The sequence below is a fragment of the Choloepus didactylus genome, chromosome 16 (genome assembly GCF_015220235.1).
Source record: "Choloepus didactylus isolate mChoDid1 chromosome 16, mChoDid1.pri, whole genome shotgun sequence".
In the NCBI taxonomy this organism is placed as follows: domain Eukaryota; kingdom Metazoa; phylum Chordata; class Mammalia; order Pilosa; family Megalonychidae; genus Choloepus; species Choloepus didactylus.
The window spans coordinates 28,729,349-28,751,616 of NC_051322.1; the positions used below are offsets into that span (position 1 = coordinate 28,729,349).

Sequence of the window (22,268 nt, forward strand, 5' to 3'; positions counted from 1 at the left end):
GGTGCCATCTGACCCGGATAAAGTTGCCTCTAGCACATAACTACAACATTCTATAGGCAGAACTGTCAGACCTGGTGTGAACTCTAAAATATCTAAATTGAACTCTAAAATATCATAAGGATCAGATCTCAGCTGGGGGTGTTTTTTCCCACTAAGGGACATTTGACAATGTCTGGAAATATTTTTGATTGCCACAACATGGGGGAGGGATGTTATTGGCATCTACTGTGTAGAGAACAAGGATGGCCTGCAAAGCATCCTGTACCGGACAAAATAGCTCCCTTATGACAAATAATTATCTGGTACAAAATGTTACCAGTGCCAACTTGAGAAACCCTGATTTAAAGTGACCCAGTTGCATCCTGGTCAGAAAATTAGAGATCCAGAAAAAGTTCTGTCTCTTCTGGAAAATATTTCTGAGATTTCCATTACAAATAATAATTGTTTTGGCTTCTTTCTCTACTTTTTACATAAGAAATTGTCTTAATTACTCAAGTGGCGTCTATATCTAGTCTTCCCATCAATCAAGGCCAATGTTGACTAAGATGTGTCAACAGTTATCCTATAATGCATGAGGAAAGAGTCTCTGGGACTATGTAATAGAAGTGCTTAAAAATAAATTTTTAAAAACACTTGAGAACCAACACTATAAGAGATGATCTAATCCAGGAACAGTTTGGCAGCTGGAAATGGGGAAGGTGGAGAGAGGAGAGGTGAAAGTGCTCCCAAGTTCTCCTGGGGTGGGAGGAGAAGAAATGAGGGGAAGGCAGAAAAGGAATAAAAATATTCTAAATATCTTATCCTGTGGCAGGGGGTTAGTGGATACACAGAATATTTGGCGGGGGGGAGGGCGGAGAAAGAGCGTACACATTGATGGAGGAAATGGTTGGTACACTGTTTACAAATTATAATAGAGTCAAACGTATCTTATTAAAAGAGCAGTAAAAGGTGTGTACTTCTTAATGGATGGAAAAGTACTCCCAAACTAGCAAAGGAAAAAAAAACAGAAAAAATAGCAACATGGAAGAAATAGAAAAAGTAAAAGAGGGAATGCAATAACTCTGTAATAAAGAGAGAACAAAATAAAACATAATACATAAAAGTTATAAGATTAAATGGAGATACACTCAATTATCCCATTAAAAGACAGAAACTGTCAGATTAGATTAAAAGCAGACCCTAACTATAGACTATTTATAGAAAACACTCATAAAATAAAGTGATAAAGAAGTTTGATGTAAAGGAATGGGCAAAGGGATTCCAGTCCAGGGAAAATACAATGAAAACAGAAGAGGCAAAATTAATAGCAAACAATTTAGTTCAAAGATTAAAAACACTAAACAAGATAAAGAGACTTGAGTGATAAAAAGCAACAACTTAAAAATGTCCTAAATTTAAATTGTGTAACACAAATAACATATCAGCTAACTACATAAACCAAAATCTATTAATTCAGGAAGAATTTGATAAAGCATATAATTATAGTGGGAAACTTAAGTACACCCCCTCCAAAATGGTCAATTGTAGTAGAACAAAAATAAAAAACATAAGCAAAAGTAAAAATAAAGAGGAACTAAATCATACAAAAAGCCTTAAATTTTTTAAATAGAGACCATATTTTTGTGTCCTTATAATCAAATATTTGATCACAAATATTTTAAGGAAATTTTAAAAATACTAATAGATACTTCATAGGCTATATCCTCTGATCATAAGGCAATAAAATTAGCAAAACAATTCAAGTGCCCAAAAAATATTAGCTGCTTCAAAATTATAAAACACACACACACACACACACATACTCACAATACGCAACATATAATATATAGCTCTGGGTACAATAGAAAATTAAAATGGAAATTACAATTTATCTATAAAACAAATAAAAAGAAAATACATTATACCAAAACTTAAGGACAAACTGAAAACAGTATTTAGAAGAAAATGTACAGCCTTTAAAATCTTCACAATTAAAGAAGAAAAACTAAACTAGAACTAAGTCCTTATCTTAAGAAATTTGGGGAGAAAGAGAGAGAGAGATTGACTCCAAAAACAGGGAAATAAGGTAAAAGCTAAAATTTCAGCAAGAGAAAACAAATAATTAGTGAAAAGAATAAATACTTCCAAACCTCATTTTAGAAAAGACGAGCACATTAGAAAAAGACTTTTGCAGTCCTGATCATGACAAAAGAAGCAAAAATCAAGAAGTCTAACCATGATAATAAGGTTACAAGCAGAAATACAGGAGACAAGAAAAGAATTCTATCTGTAATTCTGGGGCAGCAAATTTGGGGGTCCTAGAGAAAATGAATTATTTCTTAGCCAAATATAAATTACTGAGAATATACCGATAACCACAGAGAAGATTAGAAAGGTTACTAGATATCTATCTAACCTTTAGAAAATAAAAATTTAAACTATTCTAAATAATGGGAAAAAAAACAGAAGGCTCTCTAATTCATTTTTTTTTTTTTAAAGAACCGTGAGAACTTGAGGCCAAATTATCACCAACTCACAGAAATCACACATGTTTATTACTGGACAGGTCTGTACATAAAAACCAAATAGAACATCAGTTTTGTGGACAATTGTTTTCTCTTCTATGGGTCAAAAAACACATACGTCACTCAGGGGCTCACGACGCATTTTTGCATGGGGTAAATTAGCTAATATACTTGATATGAAAGCAAGCTTCCCATCCCACACCCGTGAGTTGGATGCAGATGTGAGTTCAAAAGAAACAGAAAAATTAAAGTTTCATTAGTAGGACCAAATTTAGGGCATAGTTCTTTAATTATCACTGCAGGCTCCTTAGCTCTGGGTTGCTGTAACATAAGGAGAGTCATCCCTTTTATCAGTCTAATGGCCCCATTCTATAACAGGACCATGTTCTCCTTACTTAGACCACTAGGTAGGAATTTTAGCAAAACCACCAGATTGTGCCCATGTTTTCCCAATGCCTTTATTTTTTATTATACTGGCATCTGATCTGCAAGTGTGTGCTTTGGTCAACCCATTAACTGATGAAAATCATCAGGGTCCTTTATTAACTTCATAATTAAAAAAAATTTTCTCTGCCAGCCAAGTGTGGAACCCACCAATCCATCTTTGTTATTGATTGAGGTAGGGAAATACTGTGAATATACCACTACCCCACCTCACACACACTCAAGGAGCTTGAAGAGTAGGATGGATCCCTTGTCTTGTCAGAGTCAAGCAAGGACCGGGACACCAGGACTTTGGGCCAAGGCTGCCAATGCAGGAGAGGTCAGAGAGAAGATGGGACAGAACATACCAAATAAGCAAGAGACAAGTGATATGTGAAGGGGTAAAACTGTAATCTGCAGGCTGGCTCCAGACCAACCAAGATCTCCTCTCAGCTCCTCAGCCCCACCCTTTCATAGTCATTTGATAAATATATCAGGACCAACACACTCACACCACACACACACATACATTTGTGAGAACTGTTCTCATTCAATGCATAGAAAGGACAAGCAAATGTAGGTTCCTTCTGTAAGAGATAAGGAGACTTTTGTAAAGCAACTACAATGTACACTACAGTATCCAGTTCATGAAAGTGTGTTGCAGGATATCAGACTGCAGCCCAGGTTAAGGAAATATTCTACTTCCTTTTTACTGTCAGTGTCAGACAGCTAGTGAGAAATTTCTGAGCTTTTATTATCAGTGGTCTGTGTAGGTGAATTGGCTTAAAATGGAGCTTAAATTCCTAAGCAGAGCCCCAGAGCATGAGAATAAATGTGACTTAACCCCGTGTGTGGAATTGGAGACCATCCCTCATCTGACTTGTACCCATTTGAGTCATAGCAAGAGGCTTTGAGGAATCACATTGTCTTACGTACAAGTTTTGGTGAAATCCAAGGCTCAGTTTTAAATCTCACATTGAAGAGCCTGAGGACTCTGGTGAGAGGCTCCCATCTCCACACACAGCCTGATCCCATGTCTGTGTCTTCACACTCTGATGCTGACATGGGCTAAACGGTGCATAAAGTACGCCAGATTCTAAGCACCAACACCCTTCCGTGACGAAGGTGACGCTGTGATGGCCAGTTTGACCTCACTCCTGATCTTTGAGTTATGTACACCAGTGCAAATATCCCTGAGAAGCTGCAGCACCGTGGGACAAACACTCAAGCGGAAGTGAGACTAAAAAGCTCAGGCAGCCTCCCAAAACTACCTTAGGTAAGCCATGAAGTCAACAGTGCTAGGCAAGAAGAGAAAAGGCCAAATTAAATCTGTTTGAGGCAACTTACTTTGGAGTTACAGAGATTTAAAAAAGGAAAACATGCCTTTCCTTAAACTATTACTGAAATGACCTTAAAAAACAAAATCAGCACAGGGCTTGATGTTTTTTATGGGATGCCAGATTCAGAGGGCACCAAGTTGTAGAAGTTGTACTGGTAGGACACAGTATTTTTGTTTTTGGGGGGTTTTTTGTGGGTTGTTTTTGTTTTGTTTTGCCTAGAGTGCTTTGGTATCTGGGCAAAAAAAATGGTTGTGAGAATCACCTTACAGCACCCAACCTGGCCAAGCTGGAGACAACCTTTTCCTTTCCTTTCTTGGCAAAGGTGGGGACCAAGACAACCCTTGTCCTTAGATGAGAGGAAGAATTAAACACATTATCCTAAGCAGAAAAAAGAATTAAGGTTTCCTTTCATTCCTTTTCCTTCTCTTCCTCTTTTTAAACAATTTTAACAATCGCTAAATCATCTGCCAACCAAGTCCTAGCTAACAGTAGAGAACAAGGAGCTTGGTAAAGAGTATTTTTGCTAGTGGTCAGCCCACTCAAACAGAGCTGCCTGCTGGCCCTACTGAAGCCGATTTCCATTCCCCCTAGAGCAAGGGCAAAGATTCCGGAGGCCAGTAAGGAAAGGCTGGTGCAAAATGGCTGCTGCCCCGTGCATATGTTCCTCAGACTCTTCTTTTTAGCCACAGTGCTACAGAATAAATATATTTGTACTTTAGAATTAACAGAATTTTTTTTCCATGCGGCATCCTAAGGGCACTTGCTGTCTCTTATCCTTATACTAAGCACTGTTGTTGAACAACAGTTAGAGAAAAACAGAAGAAGAAAGGAGCTCCTGTTGTAGGCAAAAGGTATCATAAAAAGGTCACATGTGAACACTACTGCAGAGTTTGAGAACACAGAAACCTCTACCCCTTTGCTTCTTGGCAAATGTTGCTGTTGGTTGGCCAATAGTTTGCTCATAAGCTTTTAATCAGATTTTCCATTTTTGTTGATACTGAGGGATGATAGTTTTCAAATTCTCCAATCAAGTCTGGACTTTAGTACAACATTCTATGTGTCACCACTGTCATTCCTTTCTGTAATTGTCAATGTGTGGGACTTAGAAGAATTTTGCTTTTTCCTTTGTGTCATTCAAAATTCTGAAGATTTCCCAAAACACTTCAGGGGCTAAATGGTGCTCCAACCTGGTTCTGTCCACTCCTCTTAGGATTCTGTTGAGCTCTCTGTTGGTCACCATGAGCATTTCATAGCGAAATCTCTTTGTTTCCAATATGTTAGGTATAGACACTCTTCTGTCCAGGCATGTGACCATCTGGGGGTATCTGGTAGCCTCACACTCCATCACTGACTTCCGCATAGCAGGTACACTGAGCAAAGTCTGTAGAAACAGGCCAGTGAAGCCCGTTTCTTCCATAGCCTGGAAGACATGAGGTTTTAGATGGTGGAGCATGTGCAACTGAGTGGATAGGAGAATGAAGAGCGACTGGCTGACAGGGGTGAACTTTCCCGGCTCTCCTTCTCCCCCTCTTCTTTCAGTATCAACTGCCCCAGAACTGAGTTGAGATTCATAAATTGCTCTTTGTGAAGCTGCCGATGTCCAGAATTCCTTCATCATCTTCCTCTCTGCCACTAGATCTGTGTCTGATATCAGTTCCTGTGGTGACAAATGATGGGGATCCAGGCCAGTGGTCCATCTCAATCATTGGTATCTTGCTGGGGTCTGGAGCCTGGGCTGCTGGGAACTTGGAAAAGTTGATACCTTCTGCACACTTGCTCTCAGCCACCAAGGCACCATGCTGACTGTAGATGGGTGGTTTTCAATAAATGCTGATCCCTTGATCAGGCCTGTGAAAGTGCTGGGAAGAATGAGAAGAGGTTGGAGTTTACCTGTGGTGGCTGTATACAAGGGAGTTGATGGAGCCCTGGCTGGTGGATCGGTGGATCATCTGATCCCGAACATTCTGGCACGCTTCTGCTGTTGGAGTAAGAGATAAAATCCTTGGAGAGTCTCCGAGACTTTGCCTCCCCTGTTTGTCATCATAGCCCAAAGTGTAGAAAGGATTATAGGTAATAAGATCTGGAGACTGAATACCATAAATTGCCTTCACCTTGGGAGTGGCTGCTAAATCCTTGTAATCCAGGATTTCGCTGTCTACTTGTGCATAGAAAGTATGACACAGTGAACCGATACTGGAGGCTGGTCTAGAATTAGTACTTTGGAAGAAAGTCCTGGTTGGACGCAGTTTTTCCTCTTAGTAGGTTGCTTACAGTTGGGATGCCAGAAGAGTAGAACCTTGAAGACACATTTCTTCTCCTTCTGTGAACATCTGGTTGCATCTGCTGCATCATGCACAGCTATGGTGGTAAAGTCTGTCACCTGCCTCCAGGACTTTTCCAGTGATAAACTATTGACACACTTCACATTTCACCCCCAAAGAGCCCCTGGTAATCCTTCCTGCAATAAGGAGTACCATCCTTGCTAATGTACTCCCTGGTGACGACCTTCCTGCAGAACTTGCATTTAAAGCACCCCAAGTGCCACTGCTTATCCAACACAAGCAGCACCTGCCCATTCTTGATATCTCTTCTGCAACCAGCACAATTGCTGGAGCAGGAGGCTTCCTTAGGGCTGGAAGACAACAGCTATACACACAGTTGACAAAGGCAGTCCCTCATAACATGACTCAGTTATGAGGTGAAAACGGGCGCTTGCAGATGATACAAAGCAAAGCAGTTGGGATGGCAGTTCTTGCCCAGAGTGGTATTTACCTCTCCTTCCACCAACGTCCCACAGCCATGGCAACATGTCCCATTCATTTGCTGGTGGTCCAGGGTGCCGAGATACTCCCCATTCTTTATGAAGAAGGCCCCTTGGGCCGGGTCACAGCCACACACTTTGCAGGTGAAGCATTTGATGTGGAAATGTCTGGTCTGAACCTGAAGCACTTCACCTTTGCCTGATTCCCCACATTTCTGGCAGTGAAAGACAGGCTTCTCTGAGTGGTAGTGAGAGTCTGGAGTGTGTGGGCCACTCTTGTGGACATGGTTCAGGCAACAAGAGCCAAAGCAGGAAGGGAAACCCAGAAGGGCACTGGGAGGAAAATGTCTCTGAAATGCATATGCGCCCACCCACCCTACAGTGGCCTTGGCCTCACAGCCGGACACCTGGCTGCCTGCTCGGCACAGCGCAGCCAGCAGGCAGGGTTGCAAAAGTCACTTCTACTTCATTTTGGAAACCAGCATAACTTTTTTATCTAAAGTTGAAAAAGACAGTATAAAAAAAGGGAAAACTATGGAACCATCTCACTTATCAATATAGAAATAAAAATTCTGAATACAACTTTATAAAACAAAATACATGAAATATCATACATGATGAAGCACCTGAATTTATTCCAGGGATGCATAAGTGTATCAATATCAGGAAATTCATTAACATAATGTACTTCATCAAAAAATAAAAATTGAAAAAATAAATTATTCTACCTATGGATGATGAAAAAACATTTTTTTTAAAATTCAGCAGGCATTCCTAATACAGATATTAAGTCTAATATAATTTAAAAGGAACTAGTTATATTTAATTAAGTTCACTTATCACAAGCAAACCCAAATATCCTAGGCACAAAAACAATTACAACTAAAAATCAAGAATTAGAAAGAGAAATCCATGATCACCATTATCTAAAATTGACTTAGCTTCAGTAAATGCCATAAGGTAAGAAAATTAACTTATAAAAACATTGAAAAAGAAAAGATACAATCTGTAGCTGATATTATGATTTTATAGCTAGAAAATCCGTGAGATGCTAGTGGGGGGAGAAAAAACCTCATTGAACTAAGAAGAGAATTTGATAAGATGGATGGATGTAGGACACACACACACATACATATATATATAAAAAAAACAATATTTTTTTCCTATTTTAGCAGTAAGTAACCATAAATAGAAATGGAAAAAATTATTTTCAATCTGAACAAAACTAATATATACTTAGGAACAGAGTTTAAAAAGAAAGGCATAGAATCTATATGAATAAAATTAAAGAATATTACTAAAATATAAAAGTGCAAGAATATTATTAAAATAAGAATGACAAGAATACAATGGCTTTTATATGGAAGATTCCATATAATAGAAACATTATTTCTCCCCATATTAGTATGCAATTAATTCAATTTCAATTAGAAAATATTAATATGAAAGGATAAATGCCTGAAAAGAGACAAGGAAAGCTATGGGAAAGCAGCAGCATGAAAGGGGATTTGTCTTTCCAGATAAAGAATTAAACAATTAGACACATGACCAGAACAGAAAATCCAGCATTAGATCCTGGTATGTTCAGAAATGTTAATATGTGGCAAAACCAGTAATTCAAGTCAGTGAGCAAAGGATCCACTGTAGCACAAATGCTGCTGGCCCAGCTAGGCAACCATCTGGAAGAAAACAAAAACAAGCCCCATCTCATCTTTAAAATTTTTTATGTATTAAAGGCTTATATATGAAAATCTAAATATTTAATAAACACCTTCAAACAAAATGTAGGACACTATGATACTTTATGGGGTTTGGGCAAGTTTTTCTAATGAAGACTGGACACTTGGAAACTGAAAATTAGAAAAGCTGAAAAATTTTTCAAAAATTAAAAATAAAATTTACATCAAGAAATATACCATAAATAAAGTTAATATTATGTATCTGGAAGTTGGGGAGAATGCAACACAGATGTAAGACAGAGGGATAGTTTTCTTAACATACCAAGGGTACTTATAAATTGCCAAGGAAAAAGACATATAAGCCAAGAGGAACAACCAGACAATTTTTGAACAAAAGTCAAAATGGCCAAATAGATGAAAAGATGCATATATTCATGAACATTTAGGTAAATGTTCCTTTTAGTAACAATGAATTATCATTTTACATCAGACTCATAAAAACTAAAAGGTGCTATAGCACCTAATGTTGCTAGAGATGTGAGACAAAGTTGTTAGCGTAATTTATTGATAGAACCGAAAGTGCTATGGCTCCCATAGAAAACAATATAATTAAATAGCTATAAAATTTAATAAAGTCTTTAACTCAGCACTTCCTAATTCTTCCTGGAAGCCTTCTGCAAAATTGTTAGGAATGTCCAGAAACTGAAAGCCAATTATTTGTCCATCAGTAAAGGAATGACTAAATAATGTATAGTATAGTCACACCATGGAATAATATGTAGCCATTTAAAAGAATGAATTAACCCACTAGATAAAAGATCTTGATGACATATTGTTTAGTCAGAAAAGTAAGACATAGAAAAATGTTCCTCATATTTTTAAAATCCAAACAATGGCTCATAAAAAGAAAAAAAAGCCCAATATGGGTGTTTATGTATATGGTGTGCATATACGCTCCTCATATAAGCAGAGGGAAAATATGAGAAGACACACATAAGATGGTTATGTGGATTACTAAAAAATGAGGGGGAAATGTTGATGTTTCGGCTTGGGGTTGGGAAGAAGAAATCAAGGAAACAAACCTGAAAAAAAATGACAATTAATGAAGTTTGAATATGATTACATTTACGTATTTAAGTAAAAGTATACAGATTAAAATTGGAAACCAAAATTAAATAACAAAAAATAAAATAAATGGAACCCTCCTGCTAACTTTACCCACTATGACAGCCTAAGTAATCACAGAAACACAGAGAGAACAGCTCTACTTACAAATGATAAAGAAGGTTACCTTAGATCAGACAAAAATCCACTTTGTCATGATGAATCCTGATAGTGACATTGGAGTCTTTGATTTGCTTCTTCTAATGGCATTCTTAAGAATTTGGCCTATCCCTCAAATCAGATATCTTAGTCCTAGACAATATCTGGTGAAATCTCATTTGACAGATGAGGAAGGAAGATCCAGGGAGGTTTTTAATCATTTTTTCCTAGTCACAGAGCCCAACAGTATAGAAAAGGACCTAGAAGCTACTCCCACTCCAGAGTTTCCTACAGTACTCAGCCTTATTCCCTATTATTCCATGGGGCCCTGCCATCCAGGATTTGGAAGAGTTATTTCAGGACCACACTAGACTGGGGAAAAGAAGTGGAAGCTGACAGATAGAGAGGGGACAGCATTTTCTTGTTTAGAAGAGATTTGAGAATTCTTCTTGCACTGGACATAGTGAATCATGGGGTCTCCTGGAGCTCAGTCCATTGACCCACACAAGTCATGCCTCAGTCAAGTTTTCTTCACATGCCTATGTGTTGCCCTTATACATAAATGTTGGTTCAAATTCATGTCCCAATCCCAAAGCCATTTAATTTCTAACACATCCAACAACTGTTCACTGTTCCTACATGAGAGTAATGAGAAGCTGAAAACAAGAAGATATTGAGTGACCGTCTCTCAATACAATACAGGAACAGACCACATTGACATAAATTAGCTGGTTTATTTAATGAATATTATTAATGAAGCCCTGTCATAAATTCAAGCCCCATAAGGATCAAATAAATGCTTTCCCTGCAAGAGACTAAAATCTCCACATTGGTTATCTGACTGTGTGCCTTGTTTCCCAAAACATCAGGCAAGAGACTATGGACCTCTTGTTGCCAAGCCAGCATCTGTACTAGAGACAATTTAAGGCAAATGCCCTGCTGAGGTAGGTGGCAAGTATAGCTACCATATGCCAAAGCACTGTTTTCATTCTCAGCTATACAGTAGGGAAGCGTGACAACAATCAGATCATTCAAGGTGAGCAGTTCTAATTTAATCAACAGGTATTTGTTCACTAATTCTAAGTGGCAGTACAGAATAGGGACTATGTTAGTAATACAACTCTCTCCCTGGATGACCTGGGTAAAGTTATTTACCTTCTCTCTGCCATAGCTTCTTTGTCTATAAAATGGGTGTTTTCAGCTCCAAGTAGATAAGGATGCAAATTGGTTAGCCTAGTGCCTGACATTTAAAAGCACTTTAAAATAACTATTACCATTGATATGTCAAGCCTTGTTGTGTGTTCAACCCTTATTGGTAAGCACTGTGGAGTTCCAATAAAACTAGGGACAGAAATCACATACACCACAAGAGTACAACAACTAATTGCTGAATTTATATGGTACAAAATCTGAGTTGTCTTGAACATTAGAAGGGAGTTAATTAGATGAGGGACTGGCGTGATAGAAATAAGTGTTTTAAGTTAGGGAAAGGAATCTTTCTGAGAAAGAGCCTATAAGGAGGAAGTGGGCTATGTTCTGAATCTTTTCTGCATGGGTAAGGTTTAGGAAAGGGGAAGAAAGATCCATGGAAATGATTTTTTCTCAGAAATTTCATTAAAATAAACTTCCACAATTGAATCCTCAAGAGCAGTGGTTTGCAAACTGGAGCGTGCATCAGAATCAGGACTGGGCTTTATTAAAAAGCAGAGGGCAGGGCCCCACCCCAGTGTTTCTGATGCAGCAGGACTAGGATGGGGCCCACGGACTTGCATTTCTAACAAGTTCACAGGTGATGCTTCTGGTGCAGCTGGTCTAGTAGCCACACCTCGACAATCACTGCTGTAAATAACTGCCTCAGTTTCCCAGTTGGCTCTGCTGATGAACACCTGAGTAAGGGAACTGAACACGGACTGGGGAGAGTCCTAAATAGACCATTTTCACAGGCCTTTTCAAACCCTTCCATCATCTTCTGCTATGCTCTAAGTCTTTCAAAAGTTAAGTCAACAAGAGGCTTTTTAAAATAAATACACTCTCACTAAAAGGTAGTAAGGGAGACAAATGTGATTAATCTCCTTTTATTCAGGGTTTGGAGAAAAATGAATCTGGTGTTTTGCTATAGATTTTGACATATAGCCAGAGTTTGGCCCTGAAAATGAGAGTGGTATATCTGCCCTAGGAGACATCAGAAGCAACAATAAACATTCAGACTCTACCAGGAAACCAGATTCTGGTGCCCATGGGAATACTGATCTGAAGAATCAATTTTGGTTATAATTTAAAGGGGGTGAAAAGAACTAATTGTTAAAGTACATGAAATCTGATTTAAGAGAAGAACAATTATGTTATGTAAAAAGATTATGATAGTTTGAAGATCAATTATTGGAAATGTTTAATTTGGATTTGGGGAAACCTTAGTGTGGTGGTTTGAAGATGTTATGTACCCCAGAAAAGACCATGTTCTTTTAATCCATTCCAATGGGTACAGACTTGTTGTAGGTGGGACTTTTTGATTAGGTTACTTTAATTGAGATGTGACCCACCCCATTCAAGACGAGTCTTAATCCTTTTATTGGAGTCCTTTATGAGAGGATAAAACACATAGAGAAGCAAAGAGATGAAACCCAGAGACTCAGAGAAGCTGCGAGACAAGGACACACAAAGAGAAGCTGAGAGCCACTGAAGGCAGAAGCTGAAAGCAAGGAAACCCCAGATGCCAGCAGCCTTTCTTCAGAGAAGGCACTGTCTTGCTGATGCCTTAATTTGGACGTTTTCACAGCCTTAGAACTGTAGATTTGTAAGTCAATAAATCCCCATTGTAAAAGCCAACCCATTTTTGGTATATTGCATTCTGGCAGCTTTAGCAAACTGAAACAGTAACCAAGGAAGAGACACATACTAAAGGATTATGCAAGGTTTTCCAAATTTGGGCTTGCATGTTCGGGAAATATATTAAAGAAATGATATGATACTCTGTGGCCCAAATGTCCATTGGCTTAAGAACCAACACCCTCTTGAGAGCACAGCATCACCCAACAAAAAGAGTCCAAAGTGCTTCTGGAGTCCCCAAGGTATGCCTACATGTACCTCTTTATCAATACCTTGTCTCATTTTCTACTCCATCTATTGCTCCCACTTGTCCAGATTGGATGCTTCCTGCTAAGCCCCTTAAGATGATGAGCTATGGCCACTGACCAGGATGGAAGTACGTAAATGCCCATATAAGTAATGTTGAAGCTGGAAGCCCTGAAAGTCCCAGACTTTGGAGCTCCCGATGCTATGGGAGCCAGGGAACAGGACCTTAGTCCTAACCATGTGCCCCATTCTGCACCTGCTTTGATCGGGCCAATAGCATCACAGCACCTCTCTTGAAAAATAGGAAGACCTTCCTCTTTAGTGCTTCATTCCATAGGGAATCAAAGCCAGTTCAAGGGACATGGTCTGGGAGACAAAAGCCTTTCTATTCCCCATACCCTTGTTTTCTTCCTTCTCTCCACCAAAACTCAACCCTTACCCTATTAGAAAAGCAAAACTCCAATGAATGCAAATGAAGGGGGGGAAAACAGTCATTGATTAAGTGTATGCTGAGAATGGAACTATTTTCCATATCAGCCAAGAAAGAACTGTTATGCTGACTTAAGTAAGATAGTGGCATTTGGAGGTGAAAGTCTCTCTTGGAGACCTTCCAATCCAGATCTCTTCTCTTTACATGTGAGGGTAAAGTGCCCAGACCAAATAAGTGACTTTCTCAAGATTGCACAGCTAAACAGTAATGAATCAACTTCCCTGATTGTTTTTTCCCATCACACATATTTCCTTTATATATATAATGCCTGAGCCCTTGTAATGGGAGAAATTCAGTATCCCATCTGCAACTCTTGCAGTTCAGAGCCCTCTCAGGTAGAACTCAGGCATGTGGTGGCAAGGCTCCCCTTTCCAAGGAGACTTCCCATCAGCACAACCTTCCCATATTCCTTCTACGAATACCTCAGTGGGGCCCGAGTTTCAGGAAATGATGGGAATCCCTACCACATATCTATTGGTTTCAGGTATCTGGATGATATGGATAAGAATCCTGATGCACATCCTAAAACAACAAACAGTGATCAGCAGTTTTCAGGTTAGAACTCAACTATTTCTCCATATTGTGGGCAATTCCCTTTGCCTATTAATTAGCCTCATCCATTAGAAAAATATAAATATATTTTGTCTAAAATGCCTGGAAAATTGAAGCAGACAAGTTATTTTTAGCCTCAGATAATTGGCTCAATTGTGCAACTATGTTCACCTGTTTTAAGGGACCTAAAAGTCTTAGACATCCCCAAGTGGGTGACCCATTAGTGATGGCTGGGTCACACAGCCTCCTCACCCCTGCAGCAGCCCTCCAACGCACTCCTGTGAGTGAGCCTCCCTTTTCTCTCCTCAGATTAGTACTATATATAGAACAGCTAAGGGATTCAAGCTACTCAAGCAGGAATTGGAAGATAATGACAACTGGATAATGACAATGAAATTGTTAGATTAATATTACTGTTGTTATATCATAATTCTCTCTCACATGCACACACAAACATACATCACCAGCTTTACAGTCATTGAGACAAGTTTTCTAAATTAATGGCATTAGGGAGGATAAGACTTTTATAGGCTTCTGTCCAGAAGCTATCAACAAGTTCTGTCAACTAACACAGGGCTCTGTAAAACTGAAGATTTTGAAATCCTTCTGTATAACGAATTAAGACACGTGATTTGTCTTATGGTTGTCCCCTCCCCCCACCATCTAGCAATGCCTTCTCCTCCTCCCTTTCAGTCAAGTTCTATTTTTCATCAGCTTTAATTCATTTATTCATTTACTGATCACACAGGCATAATTCTAATCATTTGGAACATGGCATCCTTAATTAGCTCAAAATCTCCCCTTCTGAGATGTCTCAGAGTTCTGCCATGCCTGCAGGCTCACACTAAAGGATGCCTTACGGACAGGTTCCCATGGACGTCAGCACGTTGTCCATCACTGATTGAGCTGGAGTGTTCTCTGCAGTGATCTGAGATGAAACAGGGATTCTCAGTACTGAATAGTAACTTGTGAGCCCCATCACATTCTCTTTCTAAGGGAGTTTGAATGCAAGATATACAGATATATATGGGGGGAAAAAAAGTAAAAGAAAAGAAACCAAACTGGAAAGACATCAGAAATCACAAGACATTACAAGCCACACCCTAACAGCAGCTTTGACAAGCCATGATATATTTAGAGTTGTGAGTAAAGTAAGGAGAATAGGCAGGCAAGGAAAAGAAGCAAAGATGGGGCTGCTGCTGAGTCACAAGCAAGGCAGTCTAGAAAATTACTATTAATTCACAGGTGAAGCTACCCAACAACCTGAGTTATTATAACCTACATGATGATAAATGACACTCCACTTCTCCAGTAGGCCTGCCTACACAACCAATGAAATAAATACTTTTTATCCTCCTTTCTTCCCTTGGTATTCCTAAAACCCTAAAGAAATTAGAGTGTTCCTCTCTACTCTGAACCAGGAGGTAGAGTCCATCTAAACTTCAGTAAAAGGGAGAAAAAGACAAATATGCCAAAAGTTACAGTCCAGGTCATAAGTGGGCCTTACAGGAGCAGAGAGGAGGTTCTTTAAATCAAACCAGGGATGAATTATTTCTTTGGATGAGTCTTGAAGGTCAATCAGGAATTGACAACCAGGGGAAGGACATTTGAGGCAAAGGGAATATTTGATATGAAGGCACTGAGGCATGAAATAGTGTTTTGGGTTCAGGGAACCGCAAGTGTGTTGCCCTGGCTGGAGTGAATGCTGAAATTGTGAGCCTGCCAGAGATGAGGTTAGGGGGCAGTCAACGAGCTGACGTCAACAGCCTTGTGTCTAAGATAAAGTGCTCATTTTTTATCCCCGAAACTGTGGAGAGCCATTGAAGGACTTTAAATGAAGGAAGGAAACAATCAGATTTGCATTTGAGAAAGTTCCTTTTGGCTGTTTTGCAAGAATGGATCAGAGTGTGGCCAGAATGAAAGCATGGAGACTAGCTTGAAGAAAAATGCTGTTCCCTAGGCTCAAAGTAGTGAGTAGCTTAGCCAAATGGGTAACAGAGGAGGGGAAACAAAAAAAAAAGGAGGGGGTGGGGAGCAATATATTAACGAGGTAGAATTTGGTGACAGATTGAGTAGGTGAGAGGGAGACACCTAACATGAACCCACAGTTCTGGGTTGTCCTCTGGAGGGATGTTATACCAATTACCAAACTAATCATACAACAGAATGAGCAGTTGTACTGAAGATAAGAGGCTTGGTTAGGAGATGGTAACATCAGTATATCTGTGAGACAGTCAGGCAGAAATGTCAGAATATGGACTGGGATCTCAGCGAAAAGATGTGTGCTCTTAGTTTTGATTTAGGATGTATCTTCATACAGAAATCAAACAACAGTAGACATTTGGTGATAATGCATGCAGAGTGGGAGGAGTCAAGGAGAAAGGATGAGGCCCTGGATAACACCATACTTTAGAGGACAAATAGCAGAAGAATCTATGACAGACTAAGCAAGTTCATTAATTTTCCCAAGCCACATACACTTCTTTCTAAATTGCCATGGCAGTCACAATATTTGGTTTTCTGCACAAGGAACAGTCATATATTATTCTCAAATTGTTTCATACATGAAAGTCTCACCTCTGCCTTATGTAGACTCTGTGTCTATACTTCCTTTAGATGATATTTTATACATGAAACAATGAATGATGGAGGGGGATACCCTCAGCTTAAAATCTAGAGACCTGAATTCCTCTCCTAGTTCTGTCCCAATAAGACATACAACTTGAGAAAAATGCCAAAGTGAGCTAGGATTTAACTGATTCTATTCCATGGGTCAAGCATAATGCAAAGCACTTTATCAGTAAGGTAGGGATAAGTCTTCCCATTACGGAGATTAGGAAAGTGAGGTTCAGAAAAGTTAAGTAATTTGCCACAAGTTAGCAACAGAGACAAGTTTTAAACCAAAATCTGTTTTAAACCAAATTCTTTGTTCTTTCCATTGTTTAGTCATTCTTTGGGAGTTCACTGAACCTCTTTGAACCTCAGCTTCCTCATCTGTAAAATAGAGATAAGACTATCTGTTTTGGCACCTCGAAAGGGTTAAAAAAGGTCTAAAGTTACTGTATATGTAGATGCATTGAAAATTATTAAGTGCCACAGCAGAGAAATTAATACACATTTACCAGCCTCTATTCAGTTAGGTGGGAAAAGGGGGGAAAAAAAACACAATAAATGTGTCAATTGGCATGTATCACTTCCAGACAGAGGTAGGGAGAAAATCATGAGACTCTCCAAGCTCTACCTTGCCCTGCTGCAGAGACTGAGGAGGCCACTTGTTCCAGAAGGTGCAGATGCAAGAAAGTGGACACCCCATCTGACTGGATCCTGAAAGAATGTGCAGAGCGACTTTTCCACCATGTGAAATGTATAGCATGAGTGTAGAAATAAACCTTTCTCATATTAAACAATTTAGGGTGGTTTGTTACTGCAGTATTATCCTGCTTGATTGACATAAGTGCCAAGAAAATATGGAAAATGGTTGTTACATGTCAACATTCAACATGTAGTTGGTAATATAAGATGGCATTGAGGTTAAGAGTGTGGGACATGGAGCCAGAATGCATGGATTCAAGTCCAAGAACTGCCATCCATAAACGTTATGACCTTGACAAGTAATTCACTCTATTTCTGAGGCTTCTGTGGAAGCTGCAGTTTCCTCATCTGTCAAGTAGAAATAGCATTATCTACTCCATAGAGGGTTGAGGAGAACCAAATGAGTTAATACATTTACAGGATTTAGAACAAAGGCTGGCACATTGTAGTCACACAATGAATATTAGTTATTTTTAGTACATACTGAATTGACTTCAATTCCATTTAACACAGAAAGTCAGCCAAAAACAGACTAATGATAAAAGTCTTACAAGTGTGTCCCCAACAAAAATCACAAAGGAACTTCTCATTTCTCCTTTAGTAGAGGAAAGGGAATGCGCAGTTCAGAGAGTGAAAGGGAAGATGTTCTTCACCTCTTGACAACTGCTCTCGCTCTCTCCTTCACTCAGTCCCGTGGAGCATTGCAAATGAAGGCCCTTTCCCTACAGCAAAGAAAACAACGTGGAGGATAACCCCCTAATGTAGACACATGGCCTGTTTTTGTACAGCCTACAAGAATTTTATTTTTTTAATGGTTTTCAAGAGCTATAAAAAAACAACAAAAACAAAGAAACTATGTGACAGAGACTGCCTGACCCACATGGCCTAAAATGTTTACTACTTGGCCCTTTACATAAAAAGGTTACCAACACTGCAGTAACGTGAACACCCCAGTCCCAACCTTACAGCCCAACTCTTGTGAAGGAACTGAGGGGCTGGGACTTTGTATCATCTCCAACCCTTTCCAATCATCTTCTCCTCTCCCCACTTTCAATCTACTATGCTAATTAAACCCATGAATTTGAAGGGAAAAGCCTTTCTAAAGGGCTGCCTAAGCAAAGAGTAAGGTAAAAGAGAGAAGCAGTACCATCTTCTTATTTGTAGGGAAAATCATGGAAGATTTTTACTGAACTTTTTATGTAAAAAAGGCTGGGTCTTTTTTGGTACTAATTAGTTAATCCACCCTTTTCTCCCATCTGTTAAATTCTCTCAGGGTCCCCTGAAGGCAAGTGCCTAAATTAGCAGACCCTACAGATAGCCCCACCCCCATTTTTGTGATTTCTTTTCAATTCATTCTTTATTAAACTGGGATTATAAACCACTGGTATTAAAGTCCTTTCTATTCCCTAGGAAAGCATTTTTTTTCTTTCACCTAGAATAGATTGTCAAAAGCAGTGGACAAGAAACAGGGTTCCAGTAATGTCCAGCTGACCGTCATGACAGGTGAGAGAACTAAGGCAAGCTCCCTCTCTTTTCCTCACCAGCTTGATATTTAAATAAGAAACACAGTGAATGACAAGCTAATTAATATTAAATAACAATAGCCCTTTAGAGGAATTGTGGTAAGATGGTAGAGTAAGAAGCTCCAGAAATCAGTCCCTCCACCAGAACAACTATTAAACAGGCAGGAACTGCCTGGATTGAATATTTCAAAACTCTGGAGGTTCAGCATTCAGGTAAGAGGAGGAGAAAGAGGCTGGTAAATTACAGTAAATACCAGTAAATTGCTCTCTCAGAGTGGTAATTACCACCCCCATCCCCTATTCTCACAGCAGGCAGGAATGGGGTCTGGCCTCTGGCTCAGCCTGCTGGTTCCAGAGAGGGACATAAAAATCCACATGACTGAGATCTAGGGGACATAGGCTGATCACTGATCCCTGATTTTGAGCAGCTACCTCAGATCATGGGGGCCCTATTCTGGTGGTGGCCATTGTTCCAACCCAACCTGGATAAAGGTGGCAGAGGAGACTGAAGGGTGGTACACTTCCTCTGAACCGCGGAGGACAGTTGAAGGGCTGCATTTGCTGGGCAGGTGCCAAGTCAAGAAAGGGCAGCTTTGGGGAGCCACATAGAAGTTCATGGTGCCCTCACTGGCCCTTCCATCACCCCCACCCTAGCGCACTTGGGAGCTGCTGACACCCCCTTCGTGAGCTTCTGGCCTTATTCCTCCTGGGAAAGATTTACTTGTGAAACTTCTCTCCAGTGGCATTTGCCCTCTAGGCAAAAGCAGCTTGAGACAATGAAAGCAGTGATTGAGACAGGTGACCTGGGGCAAAGGATTACCTGCTCTAAATCCTGCAGTGAAACACCCAGGAGAGGAAGAAGGTCTGTTTCATGGGAAGCAGAGGGGGCAAACTCCTGTAATCAGGGGAACTCCTAAGACCACTAGCAACCACAACCCAGGAAAAGACACAAGCCCAGAAAAGACAAGAGGCCCCTGAACATTCTTTGCATTTTCCTGGGCTGACCTTCCCGACAAGAGGGTTGAACTCTGAGGGAGAGCACCAGCCAACACAGAGTCAATTTGCAAAGATGGTGAAAGTTGTTTTTTGCTTAGGTTTTTTGATTTGGTCAGCTATGACACTGAAGAAAATCTCTGTCATATCACCAGTTGATGATAAATTCAAGAAACAGGCATTTCAAGGAATAGATCTCAGATTAACATTTTAAAATATTGAAGTGTACAGTGTGCAAAACACAGTACAGAACAAACAAAGAAATGGGAAATAATGGCCCACTCTAAGGAAGAGGATAAAAATCCAGAAAACACCAAAAAAGAGGAACAGAATTTTGACATACTAAACAAAGACATTTTAAAAACAACATTGTGAATGTAACTAACAGCACTGAATTATATATTTGAATATGGTTAAAAGTGGAAGTTTTAGGTTGTATGTTTCTAGAATAACAATGTGAAAATAAATAAATAAACAAACAGCAAGTCATCAAGACTTCAACAAAGGCAATAAGTAAGCCACATTGACCTTGGGCTTAAATTTTAGCAGACATCTGAAAAGGGAGGAGACACAAACATATGGCCTAAGTTACTAAGCTACTCCAATTGGAGCCACTCTACCCCCATTTATTTCCCACCAAAAAAATCTGTTCCCATGGCCCTGACCTCATCTCAACCATTCCCAACTTGTTCACCCCCCTCACTCGGACAGAATTGGCCTCTATCCTTCACTCTGTTGAACCCTTCCTTTTTTCACTGCACTATTAAGGCTCACCTGACTAGTATGAGGCTGTGTCTGAAAGTAAGTCCTCAACTAAGTATTCAAACCTTTTGAGAGACACCATATTGTTTATTATCAGCATTTACACAGCCCTGGAAACCTTTCGGTGATCCTCAAGAACCTATAAGGAAACTCTTAAATAATATGTCTAACAATGTTTTGAAACTCTCTCATTTCAGAGACTGTATCGCTTTTTGGAGTGCCTTTACTTTAGGTTGTCTTCTATCCTAGAATATCTTTTCTCACATACACCTTCTTGAAGATGCAGCTTGAAAGTTAACTTTCTCTGGCAACCTCAGAAGGGAAGATTTATCCTTCCCATAAGCCTCTTGATATTTCTTTATTCACCTTTAAGTCATATACCAATGATATTCCACAATATCTTACATTGTCACCTTATATTATTTAACTTGCAACATTATTAAATGATTCTTTTGTCTCCTATATCAATAGAGAGCTCCAAAAGCCAGGTCTCATGTCCTCATTATTCCCCACAACCAAACAGAATGCCTCTCACCTAACAGGTGCTAAGTGCACATTTGCTGACTTGATGGATTGCTTAATGAGCTCAGAAGCTAGTAGGACTGCCTTATGTGCAAAGTTAGACTGCTTTTAAATGTATTAATACAGTGATTCCCAAATGTTGTCGAGCATTAAAATCACCCAAGGAACTTTTAAAAATTCAGATGACAAAGGTTGTACCCAATATCAATTAAATCTGAACGTCCAAGAGTAGGAACCAGGAACAGTATTTTTTAAAGATCCTTAGGTGAGTCCAATTTGTACTAAAGTTTGGGAACATGCACATTAAATGCAACTGCTAAAACTAGACACCCCAGTTGACTCTGTGCTAATGTTCATTTCAATTAATAATTACAGAGCCCCAAGTGCTAGATCTTGCATTTGGCGCTGGGTATATAGTGGTAAATGAACTAGACATGATGCCTGCCCTCCTGAGGCATACGATACAGTGAGTCTGCAGCCCTTTCTCTTGTTAGCACTTCTTTACCATGTTCTGCTCAGGCTGGCCATTTGGGTGTATATATCATTTACATTTACTAACAATAGTTTTATCAGTTTAATGATGCACTTTCCTCTTTTTTGTAAACACTCTTGGGCAAGCGTGGGTTCTGACTTGCTTTCCAATATCCTCAAAAAAAAACACAGAACAGCATTTCCCCACACACACACAGTAGAAAGTAATGATAAAGAGGATGAGATGACGACAATGATGATGACATTGATTATGATTGTGGTTTGATGGAAGTGGTGATGAGAAAAGAACACCAAATTTAGAAAGTGTTTTAAATTTCAGTTTCTAATAGGATGTGGGCATTAAGAGGGAAGAGATGCAGCCAATAGGTTGTGAATTCCTTTTGAATTCCCCAGAGAAATAGAGATTCCTCCAGTTTGCTTTAAACCTTGAATTAAAGCAATCTGTATAATTTTATAAGCTTTACTTACTGCCTTTTAAGGGGAATTAATTAGATGGATAAACATTGAATTGATACATTGAAATGCTTTGTGCCTTATTGATGCTATGATGCAAGCATGCTAATTAGGAGGCTGCTCTGTA

At 39.4% G+C, this 22,268-nt stretch overlaps 1 pseudogene; it reads right to left on the minus strand.

The window, feature by feature from the left end:
• Positions 1-5,369: 5,369 nt before the first annotated feature.
• Positions 5,370-6,597, minus strand: LOC119511254 (annotated as a pseudogene).
• Positions 6,598-22,268: the final 15,671 nt, after the last annotated feature.